General features: G+C 39.5%; 1 long non-coding RNA gene across 1 annotated transcript; it reads left to right on the forward strand.

The window, feature by feature from the left end:
• The first annotated feature begins 889 nt into the window (after positions 1-889).
• LOC116634936 lies at positions 890-18,537 on the forward strand. The gene is made up of 4 exons (XR_004300079.1): positions 890-927; positions 10,436-10,592; positions 11,280-11,353; positions 17,585-18,537. It is a non-coding gene; the product is annotated as an uncharacterized LOC116634936 (long non-coding RNA).
• Positions 18,538-18,833: the final 296 nt, after the last annotated feature.

Here is an 18,833-nt window from a genome sequence, read left to right on the forward strand (position 1 = left end):
ACAATTGAGAGACAAACTTGATTAAACAAAAGATTGAAGTAGCCAGAATTAATTATTTTGACATACGAAGTAAACATGATTGCAATATGAAATAGTCATTAGATAATTTGAATAATCTAATCGGATAAGTGTTTCTGATTAAACGAAAATAAAGTCTGTCAAAATTGGAGCAGTTGAAGAGGTAGTAAATTAGAACCTGGAATATGAAAATGAAAACCACCCTCTTCTGAGAGAACCTCACTATTATTTTATTACATATGGTTTTTACTTTCAAGTTTGTGCTTTTCTTCGCACTTACCTTCACCCTGTCTTTATTGGAGAGTGAAACATTTTCCCTACTCTTATGTGGGAAAGTAGTATCATGCTTTTAAGTCAGAACTGATATTCGTAAGTTAAGCAACTGTTTTTGTTTGTTTTTTTTTAAACACCTATACCACTGGTTTTTCAACCCTGTCTGCATATTAGAATCACCTGGGAAATTAAAAAAAAAAAAAACCAACTCACAGACTCCACCCCCAGAATTACTGATTCAGTTGGTATGGGGTGGGGCCTGGGTGTTCACATTTCTCAAAACCTCCTAAGCTGACTCTAAAGTACAGCCGAGATGAGACCAATGACCTCCACTGTTCTTTGTCCGAGTGTCCCCAGGCTCATTTTCAACCTGCCAAACTTGACTCCCTATCTCCACTTAAAGACTGCTCTTGGGATAACTGTGGCAATTAAGAGCAGTAGTTTCCAAGGGAGGGGACCACGATGATTTATTAGGGTGCAGGGGAAAAATGACAAGTTCTATCTCTATTTTTAAATCTCATCCTCTAATGATAGCTGTTTTTAAAATATTTTATGCTGCACATACTGTATTAGCACAATAGACTTTTTTTTCTTTCAGGTGGGGATGCACTATCAAAAAAGTTCACAGCCGTTGAGGTAGGCCGAACAGAAAACGTCCTTTTCCCCATCACTTAGGTCCCATAATTCTTTGCTGTCATCAAGAGTAGCTCAAATGTGTTTTTGTGGTCAACTGATTGATGTAATCATTTGTTTGTTTGTTTATTTATTTATGATTTTTTTCCAGTAATCTCTATACCCAACATGGGGCTCAAACCCACAACCCTGAGATTAAGAGTTGCGTGCTCCACTGACTGAGTGAGCCCGGCCACCCCACTGTAGTCTTTCAGAGCTGTGTATGGAGTCTGACAAGGTGTTCTCCACTTCACAGCTGGCCCCTTCTCTTAGTAAAGTTTTCCCTAGCCCTTAGCTGTTCTAAAATGCACAAGCCCTTTTGGGTACAGCAATAGAAGGAGAGGCTTTAGCATAGAAATGACTGCAAAATAGCCCCTGATATTAAGAAATTGTTTTTAAGGTATAATAATGATATTGTGATTATTTAAAAAGAATAAAAGAAACATTTATCTTTTAGAGATACATGCTATATTTATGGATGAAATGAAACAGTATCTGGAATGTGCTTTAAACTAATATGAGAGTATTTTTAACCACAAAAATAAAAAAAAACCGAATATGAGAATGAGGGAAATAGATGGAGTTCGGCACAGTTGGCTGCGATTTGACAATTACTGATGTGGAGTAATTGGGTATATGAAGGCCCTTATTATATTCTGCTTACTTTTTTGTATGTTTAACTTTCTGTGATAAAAAGTTTTAAAAACCTGTTTGGATCATTTATGGTTCATTTATTTAAAGAGAAAATCCTCAGCCCAATTATAAGAGCATCCCAAACTACCACTATTGGGCCTGCACAGTTTCAGATGGGGGTCTCCGATTGTGTTCTACAGTGAATCCCACTCCTTCTGGGCTGTCTTCCTCCTCCCTCTCTATCCTTACGCTCTTTCCTCCCACCACCCCCAGCCATGCCTCTCTCTCAACCTGCTATCCCTTTCGACAGTGAGTAGCTCCTCTTCTGTCTTTTCTCCTTCATCTGCCTTCATGGTTTTCTATCAAATCATTTTAGTTTCTGCTTCACCCCAAAACCCCCTCAGACATCAAATCGTCAAACCTAGTCGGTGCTCTCGGTCCATTTCACCTAGTTTTGCCAAGCAGGCTGAGCCAAGCACAATCTTCCTTCGCTGTGCTTCTGTTCTTGGGGGACTGGTGTTCCAGCAGGGCGAGAAAAGCAGCTTCCCCTGCTTCTTTGGGGGGCTGATTCTTGATCTCGTAGCTCTGGCCTGGGGTCTTATCCTGTGTGTTCTGCGTCCTTGGGCCTCATATCACAATCCTGCCTGTGGGGATTTCAGATATTTGCTGATTGGGAGGAGGTGACCTTTCTGCTCCCTTCTGCTGGGCCCAGTGGAAACCACCCCCCTTCCTTGTCCTCGTGAAACAGAAAGTCTTGATGCAGGTTTCAGAGTTTCTGTCGGGGGAATTTCTAGGATGCCTATTAATCTTCCTGAGTTTTTGTACTCCTTTTAAATATGAATTGCTCTGAAAGTCCCTAAAGCATTTATCTTCATAATTGTAACTCATCCCTGATATTTGGAGAATTTCAGGGTTTTCAAATAACTTGGATGTATGCAATCTCACTTGAACAATCATTTCTTTTTCTTTTACGATGCACACAGCACCTGCTTTGCACATTCCATGATGATAGGTGAGGAGGACCACTCTCAGCCACTTGGATGCAAGCTCCATTCCCCTGCTGGATCTTGCTTCCCCCACCCCCAACCACACACAACTTCCTGGTCCCCCACCCCTCGCCTGGCTATTAGATATTGCATCACCACCTCCCTTTCCCCTACTGCTCTGTGACCTACCACGTGAAAAGTAGTGCTCAGTGTGAACAAGCTGGCATCACAGTGTTGGCAGCTGCATTCAACTTGACCTATAGCTGGGCCTGTGTTGGGAAACCGAGGGGGAGGGGCGGGAGCCAGGAGAAGGGAGAAGAAACGGAGAATTGTTCACTTTCTCTTCTCTCTCTGCACTTCCAATTTTAGAGTGGGGCCTCCACTTCAGCTTGCAGTTCAAGGACACTAGGAGAGTTAAGCTTAGGACCTTCCAGCCTCACTTGCAGCCCCAGGACTGAGACCAAATAGGGGAAGGGGGGAGAAAGAGAAGACGCCAATGCAAGGCGGTCCTCGCATTGGCAGTCCTCAGGAGAAGGGGGGGAAGGTGGGAGAGAGGTGGGAGAAGACGCGGCCAAGAGGGAGAGGAGGAGAAAATATTTACGGGTTCATTTGTTTCCTATGTTAGAAAAAAGCTGGATTATCATGTGCCCTGTTTAACTAAAATGCATTTCACTAGACTTCTGAAGAAGTATTTAAAATGTCCAAATGGTAGGTGAGTTATTGACATGCTAGGATTTGGGGGGCAAAATGAGGCAATTTTTCAGATACTTCGTAAAGCAAGAAGTTCAGGACATTGAAGAGACATTCATTTGTTGACACATTTTCTAAGTTTCCTTCACAGCTCCTCAATAATATTCCATATAATATGTATTTCATACCAGGTTGATGTTTTCACTCAATTTTCCAGGCCATTGGAGGTAATTGCTTAAAACTCTTTCTTTTCCCTCTACAGACAAAGCCTATGTGTTGATAAGATTGGTTTATTCTTTTTGTGTAAATCCTGGCAGGAGCATATAGATAACATTTATCCTTTTTATGTAATTTGGCCACATAAGGAAATCCAAGAAATCCAGAAAAAGTACAAAAAAACCCCGAAACGTAAAGGGTTGAAAGCTCAGAGAGAATTGCTCTCACTATTTGGTGTGTATCCAGTCAGCCTGCTGTGCATACATCCATTTCTCCGTCTCTTTCTCCCCCGACAGGGACCACGGTGTTCATTCTAGTCTGCATCCTTCTCTTTATTTCACACTGTACCTTAGACATATGCCTATATATGCAACAGAATTTTTTAAGTATGGATTTGATTGCAGTATAATACAAAAATGAAAATACACAAATTGTGAGTAGCTTGATGAATGTTGTCACAGTGAATGCACCCACGTAACCAACACATGCATGCATGTAACTGACTCTGGGGTGCACAGCAGCACTCACCAGCTCCCCAAAAGCCTCCCTCATGCCCCCTTCTAGGCACTGTGCTGCATCTCAGGTGTTCCCACTATCCTGACTTCCGAAGCAGAGAGGCTTCCCCGCCCCTGGTTTTGAAGTTTGTGTAAATGTTGTATTTATAAAATAGATGGTCTGTTATAAAATATTTATTAAAACTAGTGTATGTATTTTTCATTTTTGTTTTTGTCTACCTTCTCTCGTCCTTATGTGCAGAGCAGCATTATTCATTATACCTCAGGAGGGGCCAACAACACACATGTCATGCAAAATAGAATGGTTAAATACGTTGTGGTAGAAGACTACACAAAGAAATCTTCTGGAGGACACGCACACCCCTTTCTATCCTAGAAAATGGATTGTTAGGTGGTATGGTAGGCATATGTTTAGCATTACTAGATGATTGCCAAACAGTTCCAAAATGGTGATACCAATTTTAGGCTGTCACCAGTAACGTATGTTTAAGGGTTCCACCTGTTTCTCATTCTTGCCAATGCTTGGTATTCTCAGCTTAAAAAGGCCAGGCCATTGAAGGTAATCGGTTGAAGCTCTTCTTTTACCTCTATCGATAAGGCCTATATATATGTTTATCCTTTTTGTATAAACCCTACAGAAGCATATAGATAATACTTGTCTTTTTTATTACCCTGATGATGCGTTCACTTAAAGAAATCCAGGACAATTTCGGTCATTTGGATGGGTGGGTAGTGGTATCTCATTGTGGTTTTAATTTTCATTTCACTTATTTACCAGTCATTTGGAGACCCTGTCTTGTGAAATGCTTGTTCAACTCTTCTGCTTATTTTTCTCTTGAGTTGTCTGCTTTTTGGTATTGACCTGTAGGAGTTCTTTACATCTTTGAATGAGTCCTTTGTCAGATTTGTAGTACAAATATCTTCTCCCACTCTATGGCTTGCCTCTTAATGATAACTTCTCATGGGATGGAAGTTCTTAGTTTTAATGTAGTCCAACTTATCAATATTTTTTTATGGTTAGTGCTTTCTGTGTCCTGTTTCAGAAATCTTGGCCTATTTTGAGGTCATGAAGATGTTCTCTTGTGTTTTTTCTAAAAGTTATATATCTTACCTTCCACATTTAGGTTTATGATATATCTAAAGTTGATTTTTACATATAGTTTGTGGCAGATGATCAAGATTTTTTTCACATATGTGTCTGATTGACCCAGTATCATTTCTTTAAAAGACTTCTCCCCACACAACATGACTTTTACACGAGTCTATGATAGTCCACCATATGGATATAGATGTACCATTTAACTAGTTGAGAAAGCATTTTAATGGAGTATTTTCTTGTAAATGATCTTCCTTAACATTAGGCCCGAGTGACTTCCCAAAAAAGAAAAATTACTGCAATGAGTGCTGAAGCAATTTTTTCTATAAAGAATAAATACTGAGATGCTAAAAACAGCCACATGTATTAAAATATGATAAAAATTCTTAGTTATAATTTTGAATTGACTGTTACAAGACAAACAAAAGGTAGACTTTAAAAAGTGAATTTTGACTGAAGGCTTGTATAAAGTGATAATTCGGAGAGGTTTAGGTTAATTCTAGCTAACAATGATATTGTTCTTATTGTATTAGCTATACATTAATCAGCTGAATAATTAAGCTACTGTTTCATATTTTGACAACCAGTTTGGAAGTGTAACAAATTATTTGTTATTTACCAGAGGAAACTTGGTTTGAGAATACATTATATTATGAACATTTTTAGTTATTACACTATTAGCATTCATTTCCTCAGTAACTTCTTTTGAGGTCTCCACTTTATTTGACATGACTCATAACTGTAAAGGTTTTAGAAAAATGGAAACTTGTGAAGAGTTATTTGACAAAGATGGCTATAATTAAAACTTAGGAAGTGGGTTTTATATATGCTGATGATATATATGTGAAATTTATGATTGAAATTTAACATTTCCATATGGTCAGAACAACCATTTTGCATAGTTTATTAGAATAAACTTAATGAGAAAACATAATGCCAATTTTCCAATGGACTTTAAATATATTATAATATAAAATGGTATTGGAGGAACTTGTTATTAATCTTACTTCTAGTTACTGAGAGAATGTCAGTGGTATTAATTAGTCTTTGACATGGGTTTTTTCCCTCTGTTAAGTATATTATTAAGTCTTATGTATTTGATTTTTAAAAATTAATCTTAAAGTGTGCTTAATAGTTCAGCCATTTAAAATGGTTGCAATCAAGGGGCGCCTGGGTGGCTCAGTTGGTTAGGCGACTGCCTTCGGCTCAGGTCATGATCCTGGAGTCCCGGGATCGAGTCCCGCATCAGGCTCCCTGCTCAGCGGGGAGCCTGCTTCTCCCTCTGACCCTCCCCCCTCTCATGTACTCTCTCTCTCTCTCTCATTCTCGCTCTCTCAAATAAATAAATAAATTTATAAAAAAAAAAATAAAAATAAAATGGTTGCAATCAAAATAAGCAAGTTGGATTTATAATAAGTAAACTTAATTTTTTGCACTTGCTTGAGCAAAAACTATTAATTTTAATTTAGAAGATCTGACTAATCTGCAGTGCATTAAAATGCATTTGAATTGGATTTTAACCTTTAGTAATAGACTTCTTGTTTTCATAGAACTTACACTAGTTTATATTCACATATATTTATCATTACATGCATTAACCAGTTTTAATTCTGTTGAAATTATTTTAAGGTGAATAAATTGGTGAAATTAGATTTATTGACTCTTGCACTCTTTACTTTTATACCTGCAAACCGAACTATTGTCTCTTTTCAAAAATCCTACCTTATATTTATTAAATGCTTCTACTGAACAAAATGGAATTGGAAGCTAGAAATTACAACAGCAAGGCTTGTGGGTTATGGAGAGTGATACAGACCAGAGCTTCCTGAAGTACTCGTTCTCAGGACTTAGGCATTGCTGTGTTCAAGCAGAGCAAAACAAAATAAAACACATACAATGGTCAAATTAATTTGGGAAATCAAAATTAACCAGGTTTTCAAAATGCTGAATTATTCAAAGCCTTTAAGATGCTATGGTACGTTATGAGTGCCCAAGTGGCTGGGGGGTAAGGGATGGGAGAGCAGTGTGAGAGGAGCACTATTTCCCAGACTTGAGGGTGACTCTGGGGTCTAGTCTAGAATTTCTGGGACATTCTTCAGGAAATGTTGGTTTATAGAAACCTCCTTCACTCACCAGTTCATCCCAGCTCCTGACGGCTCCCTCCGACCCCCAAAGTTCCCAAGTCTAAAGTGGACCTGATTATTTCGGTGCTTTTCTCTGCCTTACATTCCCGAACTGAAAAATTAGTATAATCCTGGTTCCTATACAGGAGGTGCTGGAATCTCCTTTACAGCCTTGGACTAGATCCCAACCAATCCCTTCCTTCTTTCCAAAAGCATTTTGAGCTCTTGCTTTTCCCTCAGCCTGGAACAATCTCGCCCTTGATATTCCCAGGCATGACTGGCCTCTCATCAGTTTATTACTCAAATGCCATGATTAGGCCACTTTGTTGTCCTTCCCCTCCCTTAGCACTTTTTAGCATATTATGCCATTTTATTATCTTCACAGCTCTTGTCCCTATCTAAAAATATTTATTTTTGCACTTAACTTTGTTAATTGTCTGATTTACCCCACTGGACCATGAGCTCTGAGACATCAGGGACTTTATCTCTCTTGTTCTTTGTATTCCCAATTCCTACAACTGTGCCTGACACATAATGGGCCCTTGGAAGGTTCTGGGCTCTGTGATCAAGGAATGCACATTCCTTGTGCGGGAGAGAGATACAAACACAGAATCCCATATGTTACCAGCTGTGCTTGAGGTTCATGTAGGCTGCTATGGGACCTCCAAGGAGGAACGCTGCTCTTGGGCAGAAGTGGTGGGATGGGCAAACGGTGTCATAGAAGACCCCTCATAGGCAACCTCTGAACTGAGTCTTGAAGGCCAAGTAGGACATATAATGTTTGGGGCCAAGGATATAGCCCATGCAAAGGGCTGAGGGTGAGTTAGATGACTCGGATATGTACAAGTGGTTCAGGCAGGGTGGTTGGCAGAGCAGTGGACTTGAGGATGGCAAGGCTGGTGGCAAGAGATGGGGACAGGGCCAAAAGGCTGTGCTAAGGAGCTAGGACTTTATTCTGAATCTGATGGGGAGTAGTAAAATTGGAAGGATTATAATCATGTCGAAATTAATATTTCATTTCTGGCAGCTGCAGAGATGATAGATGGGAGAGCATGAGACTATAGGTGGGAAAGCCAATTTGAAGCCTTTGAAACAGAATTCATGTTTGAGAGAACCGCAGCATACTTTGCCCTTTCTTTCCTTTGTTCACAGTTGTTGCTTTGGTGGAAAACATTTTTTCTTCCATCTCCACATGCTCTAGTGCTACCTGTTGTTTGAGGCCCAGCTTGAATGAATGAATATGGTCACTGTGGGCCAAAGAGAACCAAATATATAACCCTGGATCTGTTTCTGAGGGTATGTGGCAGAAGATTATCCTGACCATTCGTGAATTCATTCTGGGCGTTTGGGACTATATAGAACATTTCGATGTCTTGTTGTTTCCTACATGCTAGACACTATGTAGAATGCTATATTTACAAGGATTATCTATTTAATCCTCACAACCACCTGTACACTGGATATTATGATTAGCTTTACATTATGGATTAATCAACTGAAGTACAGTTTTGTAAATAAATTGCTCAAAGTCACACCATCATTAGTAAAGATTAAAGATACAATCTTGGAGGATTGGCACCAGAACCATAATAACAGCATTATCTTGTAAAGGGCATTAGACTAAAAGTCAACAGAGCTGGATTCTAGTTAATAATTAATAATGACCATATATCCAGCTTCATAATCCACTAAGATAGGTGTCATCATCCCCATTTTCATAATAAGAATACTATGGATTAGAGGGTTTTAATTAATTGTACAAGGCCACATAGCTTTGGATTTGAATCCATGTATATATGATTACAAAGTTAATGATTTCAATCACTTGGAAATACTCTTCCTGGTAGCTCTGGTCCTGATTCATTTGAATGGTCTATGACATTAGACTCTGAGCTCCCGGCACTGTCATCTGTAAAATGGCAGAGTTAGACTCGATGGCATCAAGGATTCCTCTGCTCTATGATCTATGATCTAAAAGTATCCCGGAGCCCCCACTGATTTCTTCCCCTATTACTCTTCTTCACTGCTTTGTGTTGGGTTTACTCTTTTGAACAATGAGAGAAGTATGAAGAAAAGGATGACCTGGATAGGTAGCTTGCAAGGTGAGCATGGGGTCAAGGGCAGAGGGTTGGCTCCCAGCCAACTGGAAATTAAAAAAGGAATTGAGGTGGCGACAAACCCGAAGCCAAGTTCCACACAGCCAAAATATTGGAGGAGAACACTGGCGAGATGATGAGGGAGTTTCAAGGTCACTCAGAGGCCCTGTGAGAATCCTGAGGGAATAAAGGGTATGCTAGCAATGAGTGTTTGTGGCAGGTGTGGTGTATGGCTAGGGCTGAGAATGGAATTCAGTGGAGAAAAACCAGGACTTAGTGGATAGTTTGTTGAGACAACATTGTGTTGAGAATAAAGGAGGAGAAAAGCAGGTCAGTTGGGTGACACCTGATCAAGGCAGCTTGTCGAAAACGGAAAGATCACATGCCATCTGGGGACATTTCCTAGGAAATGTGTTCGTAGAAAACTCAAGCTTTAGTAGATAAATCGTTAGGAAAGCTTTCAGGGGAAGAGATGTGGGTCATGTTTACGGGGCTAATTAGATCATATAGAGTTGGGGCTTTGAGGTACACAATTAACAATTTCCCTTCTTAGAGTTTTTATGTCACAGAAACAAAAGCGTAAGAGACGAGAAAGGGTGAGGTTATAAGAGAGTGAAGAAAAAAAAGGCATAATAGACAAATGATAAAGAAAAAAAGTAGGAAAATAGAAACCTTTGTTGTGCAATCAGTGTGTAACAATTGCAATAGATCATTAGGAAGGAAGGCCCTGTTCCCAAGTCTCTCAGGCTCCCCCTACAATTGCTTAACTCTCTGTGTCTGAAATACGGAGGCAAAGTTATAACGAGAACAAGTTGTCAGAGACCCAGAAACATTCTTGTACTGGAATGCTTTTTTGCAATATACATGTGATGAGAGTCAGTTCTTTCTAGAAGGATAAACCTAGTCGCATTTTCCCAACTGGGGCCCGATAATTAGAGATACCCATTTCGTTATCCTTCTGTCTCGTTTTCTCCATGTCGAGTAAGGTTCGTTTAAGTAAAGCGTGCTTCACATAGGTTAGAGAGACCGATTACAAAGCCATTGATGTAAGAAATAAAGATCGGAGATATTGTGATGTGTAGATGAAGTGATAGAAACATATCATTTTCATTTTTAGGGTCCCAAACGATATGACGTGAAGTTCTGAAAATGTGACCTGTGACAGTGACATAAGCAACTGCCTTGTGTGTCACAACCAGGAGTCCGTGACAATGAAGACAGGAAGAAATTGTGTTAGGGTGAATGATGATATGATGTAAGATAGTTCTCCACAGGTGAGTGCGTCAATAAGAAGGTAGAGACTTGAGACTCCACAGGTGTTTAAGTGTTTGGGAAAATATGGAGCCTTCCTTAAGCAAAGTAACACACATAACATGGTGCCTGATACTCAGTAGGTCTTCCTGTTTCTCCCTTTTGCTACTCCTAACTGGTGAACATGGGAAGAGAGAACGTGGGCTTATTTTTCCAACACTTTCACTGGACTGAAACCAGGTTTAGGTGAAGATACCACAGGGAAGTGAACTGGTGTCCATAGAAACAGGACATATCCTTTCAGGAATGGAGCAAGTGAATTAGTGTGTACTATTTCTTGAACACCTATTTTGTTCCAGGAGTTTTATTATGCATCGGTGACTTCATTTTATGCTCACGGCAATCCAGTCTTGATCTTGAAAATGAGGAACGAGGGAATCAAAAGTGTAAAAATATGCCCAAAGTCACATAGCTGCTACTGAAGCAAAAGTTGAGGATTGTCTCTAACCCCAATTGCATGCTTTCTCAAACTAGCCGACCTTTGCAATCATCATGAAGGTCATTAAAGGGCAACTGGGATACAAGAGGTAGATGGTGCAGGAAGATTATCTGGCTGATGTGCTTTAGGGATGATGTAGAGACAGCTCTTGTTCTCACCCCTATGTGCAGTTAAATAGAACAATAATAATATTCTCTTTCTTCTTGCAAAGATAATACAAGTTATTCAAACCAATGGACAAGTAAAAGAAGAAAAAAAAAGTCACCCAAATTCTGCTACCCAGAGGTAAGCAGGGTTAACATTTTATTATATCTCTCTAATTTTTTTCTGTGCTTATATATTTATAAATACTACGTTTATCCAAATACATATTCTAAAAAATGATAAAAATGTACATACTTGATTTGCAAACTAATTTTCACTCATTCAAACAGATGGCATGTGAAAGAAGTTTTTCTACCTTAAAATTATTAAGACTGGGTATTAGAACAATATTTTGACAAACAAATCCATTTGCATTAATGGAAGTGTTACAATATTTATTAAAGTTATTGAGAGTGCCAGAGAAGTAAAACTGAGTGTTAAGGCTATTGATGTCTACTAAAATAACATTTATTATGTGATGCATAATAACTTGCTCTCACACAAATTTGATGTCTATTTAATTAATAATTAATTAATATTAATATCAAAAGTACTGGAAGTGCTAGGTACAAAGTCTAACTGTATTTCCTTTGAAACTGGAATTTTTATATCCCCCCAGTCAGCAACAAAATCACCAGAGTAACTTCTTTCGTGACATTATGAGACCTCAAATTATGTTATCACATTAGTTTGGCTGAAAGAAAAAATATTTGGAGAACACTAAGTGACTAGTCATCTTCTCCTCTAGGGTATTCTAAGTTCTATCCTTGGATCAAATAAGGTGTTTAGGCTAGCATGTATTTTTACTTCTTGAAACCCTTTACTGACATTAATGAGGATCCCTAGAAGAAACACATATGTGAAATACGCTCCCACATTTGCTATAGAAATGCTATTGAGGACAGTGTCTATCATACCACTTGATTGCCCCTACTATTAAACTCCTTCAGAGAATTTGTTTTAGATTTCAGTGCCAGGAAATCATGTCTTACTGGTAGTCTGATATATAATTCTTCCTTCATCATAGTAACAGCAATTTGAATAATTGTGACTCCGAAACTTTCCGTCACCAGCCAGGAAGCTTAGAGCCAAATTTGATACCAAATCATATAAATTATGTTAACGATGTTACCATGTTGGCATTTTCCTTTTTCATAGTATTGTTTTCTATCTCCACTTTATTACCCTCATTATTATATTTGTATGTAAATGACAATTCTTCCTTATTTTCTCTCCTAACTTAGAAAGCTAAAGCAGATGTCTTTATGTTAAAGGAATGTAATATTATAAATACTGTGTTTTACCACCTTACTAATTTATTTTGTTCACTTTATTTTGCCGTGTATGTGTAATCTCAGAGGATTTTTCTCGTGATCCTTGGAATTTAGAAAGTGCATCAGGATGTAGCTAGGTGTGACTCTCTTTTCAATAGTCCTACCTCGCCATTAGTGAACTCTTGACCTGAAGACTAAAATCTCTCTTCAGCTCAGAGAAATTTTCTTCTTTTATTTCTTTGATGATTGTTTCCCCTTCATCTGATCTATCCTCTCACGAAGCTAACTTTGTCTTGCAATTAAAACACTTGTAAGATGGCCAACTCATCCTGGTTTGCCTGGGACTTTGCCAGGTTTAGTGCAAACCAGGACGGTCGGTTACCTTACACTTAGCTAAGTTATTGTGTCCCCGAAGATAATGGTTTTTATAGTGACAAGGGAGCTTTTAATTTTTAATTTTGAATCCACTGTGGACTGATCTTTTGAAGATACTATACAAATAAATACGACAAAAGTCAAATTAAAAAATACAAGTCCAATTTAAAAAGTTATTTTTAGATTCAAAAGACATACACTCACTTTGTCAAAATGTTCCAAAGGTTTTAAATGCTTTCTCTCTGTTTCTGTAGGTAGCTTGTAAGATCTGATGTCACCTTGTGGACCACACTTTGAGTAGCCCTGCTCTAGGATTTCTCTAATCTGCTCTGATAATCCCTTCCATCTCCTCCACTCCACATTCTGTTCTCTCCAGCCTGTGCTAAATGCCTCTTTTGTGTTAAAATACCCCATTACGTTAAGCTGTGCGCTTCTTAAGGGAGACAGTTGGAATCTTATTTATCTTTCTACGCCCAGCACCCACCACACTGCCTGACAGGAAGTTTGTTCGGCTGCTGTATTCATTCTTTATTGAGATTGGAAGAAAGTTACAAAGTTCTAGTTATGATTTTTGGGGGGAGGATGAGATTGGGGGGGCTTTCCTCGTACTTTTCAGTATTTCCTAAATTGTCTCGAACACACATGTATTACTTTTGAAACGGGAAAATTAAAGCATTATTTTAACAACTGATTTTATGGAATAAGTGATATCCACCTCGTGGTTTGCGGTCAGTAAAAAGTCCCCTTTCATAGTGTAGCTGAACTGTAGGACAGAGGCCAACTTGTGGAAGAAAGAAAAAAACAATGCTAAATAATCCCTGTCTTCACTGAGAAACAGGATCCTATTCTCATGCTATTTGGATTTGGAGAATCATCAAGAGAATGGAATGACTAACTGGAGGCTACAGTCCAGAAAACATGGTACAAATTTTCCCTTAAAAATAGAAGATAGAAAGTGTTTCCTTTTCACACTGTGTCCCTTTTCAAGTGGCCTGTGATGTTATGAAGTTCAATAACCACTTCATTGGCATGATTCAGACGCTGGAATAACTGGATGTGATCATTTAAACTGTGAGTGATGGGGCCCTGACTTCCCTAACTAGACAATAGTGCTATTGGGACTGGCAGTTAATCAGTTTAAAAGTGACTTATCGGTAACGTACAATATGACTAATTTAGCAGCTAAGCAGTTTCATTGTGATCTTGGTGTCAGTGGAATTCCTGTCACCTATCCAACAGTTAAGTCATATTGCATAATTGTTGAGTGACATCACTGGGCTGCAAGATTATTGGCTGAAGAAATGAAAAAAAAAAAGAAAAAAGGTTTCCTGGAGTGTCAGCCTTTCCGGCATCTGAGCGAACGACTTGCACTGGGACCGCAGTGCAGCTGGCGAGCGAAGTAAAAATGCGAGTTGAAGTGGCTGGCTTTTGGTGTGTCATTGAAAACCCCAGGCTGTAGCACCCGGGAAGATTCTCCAACACGCCTAATTATGAGGTCTCTTCCCTTTGTGTGGGACTTCGCAGTGCCAGTCATTAAGGTAGGGGCTGAGGGCGCCGAGACAATGGCACTCTCTTGTAATGAGGGCATTTAATTTTTCTCAGAACTTTACAGTCTTCTCTGTGGAGAGAACAGTTTTAAAAATGCAGCTCACCATCTGCTATACACATAGACACCGAAAAGACGGTCAGCTGGGACCCGGTTGAAAACCTTTTATGGTTAAAAGCCTGGCTTATTTCCAAGGGAACTGGTAGTTCAGGTTAATCACCACAGAACACATAAACTTTAAGTTTATTTAATTGTACAAAATATCAAGCTTTAAAATGACCCACAGAAATTCATAAAAACCGGAGCTATGGCTGAAGGGAATTTATACCACTAATGGCTAGCATTTATTGTTTACCGTGCATCAGCTTTATGCATACGGATTTATTTCATCTTATGAAGTAGCTACTATTATTATCCCCAATCTACAGATGAGGGAATGGAGACCCTGGGATCATACAACTGGTAAAGAGTAGAACAAGGGTCTGAACCCACGTAGTTCAGCACTAGAACACATAGTCTTTCTTTTTTTTTTCTTTCTTTCCTTCCTTCCTTCCTCCCTCCCTCCCTCCCTCCCTTCCTTCCTTCTTTCCTTCCATTCTTTCACAGAGAGAGGGAGAGAGAGAAAGAGAACAAGCAGGGGGAGGGGCAGTGGGAGAGGGAGAAGCCGGCTTCCCACTGAGCAGGGAGCCTGATGTGGGACTCGAACCCAGGACTCTGGGATCATGACCTGAGCTGAAGGCTGAAGCTTAACTGACTGAGCCACCCAGGCACCACTAGAACACACAGTCTTAACCTTTGCCCTCCACTGCATCTTTTTAAATCATAACAACAACAACAACAACAACAACTACTATTTCCACCTACTGAATGCCTTTCATGTGACAGGCACTGTCCTATAACCATCGTATCCTCTCATCAACTCTGTGAGATACAGGCTGCCCTGTTATTACCCCCACTGATAGATTAGGAAAGTGAATCACAGAAAATAACTTACACTGACAGTAGGTAATGAAAAAAGGATTCAAACCCAGACGGTCCAGATCCAGACTCCATGCTTTTTAACCACCATGCAAGACTGCTTTTCATAGTTACTATTAATATATTGAGTATCTATTAATGTGTAATCCTTACAACAATCCTGTGATACCCGTGATCTACAATAATACCTGCACTGTAGGAATTATTAACCCCAATTTATGGATGAGAAAACTGAGGCTATAAACCATTGGGTAACCTGCCAGCTTCTAAGTAGCAAGCAGAGCCAGAATTCTTCCAAGTCCATCGGACTCCACCATCCCACACCACCACGTGCAATTCTGATGCAGGGAGGCGAACATATGTCAGGTAAAGGGCTGGGATCTCAGGAGTCACTGAGTGTGAGGAGTAATATCTTGGTCTGGGCATCCCCAAAGGATGGGGCCTGCTTAAAGAGATGTCAGAAAGGTCCTGAGAGTCAGCAGGGCTCTGATGAAGAGGCATCCTGCCTTGAAAGCACACTCTCCACTTGTGGATTCTGGCTGATCTCCTGAATGTGGTCAGCCTCCCCTCTCTCCCTTAAATTCCTTTTCTCTTTTCCTTCTCCTCGATATTTCCACAACTGCACTTCCCTGCCCTCCTTTGGTCAGTACAGAACCTCGCACATGCTCAGTTCTCTTGCCTTGTAAGGGTTCCTTCCCCACCCCCAAGCCTCCTTTCCTTTTGTAGCACGTATTCAGTTCTGTGGAATGTGGCCACCCATAAGCATGATACACATTTTCAAAAGGCTTTAGAAATGAATGTGATTAGCGAACTTAATTTTGTTAAAGGGGAAATGCATCAACAGGGCACATGTGGAACCTATTACTTTTACAGTATCGGTGTCCTGCCTTCAAGGGTGTAATAATTTTAAAAAGCTGAAATCACAACAAAAAGCAAGCACAAACCAAAAAACAAACAGAAGATTGAAAAATAGCTTGAATATTACAGAAGTATTTACCTTCAAGTTTTCAAGAGTAAAGAGTTATTTTTAAACGTTATTCTAGTAAAGGAAATCAAATGTATCTGTTTCTTTATTTAAGAATATTTAGTGTGTAAAAATGAACGAATATTTATTTTGGGGAAGTAGAGATTAAAATATGTATGACACATCCTAATATACCTAAGTCCTTCAAGAACAAACTCAAATGCTGCAAGAGTGAAACAAATTGTAAAATAGTGTCGGTCCAATAAGGAAGTGAACTCTCTGGAGGGAATGATCAGAGGATCTTCTTGAAGGAGCAGATACTTGGCTAGAACTAGAAGAACTGATAGAATTAGGATAGGTTGATCTTAAACATTAAGGAAAGGATGGTCCATACAGGGAACTAGTGTGAGACAGAAAGACAAGATGAAGGTATAAGGCTGTGAATCCTTCTCAAAAGTACACAGCTATTAAGTAATATGAGAATCTTCAATAAAAATCTGCAGGGATGGCCAGTTATTTGTTCTGCTTTTATACCAAAGATTAAGACGTAATGGAAAAGTGTGTCTCATCCCAAAATTAGGAAAGGGAAAATCTTAACATTTTGATGTGCTATGAGCTGGCCATCCCCTGCATGCATGAATCTCCCTTTAGTGAAGATAGTAGAAGACTCGGCATTCTAAACAGCTCAACAGCATCCAGCATCCAGCTCATCTAAACCTCTCAGTGGACAGGAAGTCTACTGCTGGGTCATCTGATCTTCTTAGCGACCTCAGGTCATTCACCCTGATCTGAGATCATATTCCTGAAAAATGATAAGGTCCTTCAATTCAGAGAGTGAGTGAATAATGAATGCATTGGGAACCTCTCTCAAGTGATTTTTATGGTCTTAGTCAGTGTCTGGGGGTGACTTTATTATAGCTGAGACTGCCTTAAGGTAAATAAGTTTGTTTTGGTTCTTTAATCACTAAGTGCTTTGGGATATGGTCCAGAGGTGGTTCATTCATTCATTCATTCATTCATCCATCCATTTAGACATTGAATAAGTACCTACTGTGTTTGTCAGCCTCTAAGATGGCGCCCAGGGATTCCTCCCTCCTGGTATGCATGCTCTATCTAGTGCCCTTCCACATTTACCAGGGTAACTATGTGTGACCATCAGCAAAAGTGATGGTATGTCACTTGTGAGGTAGATTACCGAAAAAAAATTGTGACTTCTGCCTTACTTTTTTTCTTAGATCACTTGCTCTGGAGGAAGCCATCTGCTATGTCGTGAGGACAGTTTAGTGACCTATGAAGAGGCCCATGTGGTGAAACTGAGGCCCTCTGCCAACAGCTGGACCAGAACTGAGGTCTTTTGTCAAGAGTTATGTGAGTAAGCCATCCTGGAAGCAGATTCAACAGCCCTAGTCAAGCCTTTGGATGACTGCAGCCCTGCCTGACACCTTGATTTGAGCCTTAGGAGACCCCGAGACAGAACCTATTCTTCTAAGCTGCTTCTTGGACTTCTGACCCTCAGAAATTGTACTAGATGATACATGTTTATTGCTTTAAGTTACTTTAATTTTAAGTCACTTTAATTTTTTTTTCACATTGCAATAAACAACTAATATGTCTACCATTTATTTGTTACTGTGACTGACGCTGGCAATGAATAGAGCTTGATCTGACCCTCTAGAAGCTAACAGTACCCAGAAAAGCAACAACTGATATATAAGCACCTACATACAACAGAGTACAACAGATGCTATAAGGGAGATCCCTTACAAAATGCCATAGGAGGCAGGAGATAACAATTAACTCCATTTGGAGAGAAAAGGGTCCCCAAAAAGAAAAATAGACATCTGGAAATTAATCTCCAAGAAAAATCAGGACTTTTCCAGTGAAGAAGAGGGAATAGCAAATGCAAAAATCCAGAAATGAGAAACCATTGCATGTCTTAGGGAATGTGTTCTATATAGTTACAGCCAAGGATTCACATAAGGATTCCTTGCAAGGGAAGATGGATTTCTTCTAAGATATGAGAAGCCCTTGATTGACAGGGTTTAAGCAGAAGATTGACCTGATCAGATATATGTTTTAGACAGACAACTATTGTAAGTTTCACCAGAAAGGCCTAATAGGACTAGAAGCGGGAAGAAATGGAGGTCATATAGAAAACTCTTGCTGTTCTTCTCAGCAGCTACTCCTGTTAGAGACTAGTGAGCTTCTGATGTGACTGTATCACTCATATTTTTTTATTAATCCTTTAATTAAGATATATATTTTTATAAGGGCACCTGGGTGGTTCAGTTGGTTAAGCATCTGTCTTTGGCTCAGGTCATGGTCCCAGAGTCCTGGGATCGAGCCCCACATCGGGCTCTCTGCTCAGCGGGGAGCCTGCTTCTCCCTCTGCCTCTGCCCCTCTCCCTGCTTGTACTCTCTCTCTGTCAAATAAATAAATAAAATCTTTAAAGAAAGTGTTCCCAAACTCATTTTAAAAAAAGA

The sequence above is a fragment of the Phoca vitulina genome, unplaced genomic scaffold, assembly GCF_004348235.1.
Source record: "Phoca vitulina isolate PV1807 unplaced genomic scaffold, GSC_HSeal_1.0 scaffold10, whole genome shotgun sequence".
NCBI lineage: Eukaryota > Metazoa > Chordata > Mammalia > Carnivora > Phocidae > Phoca > Phoca vitulina.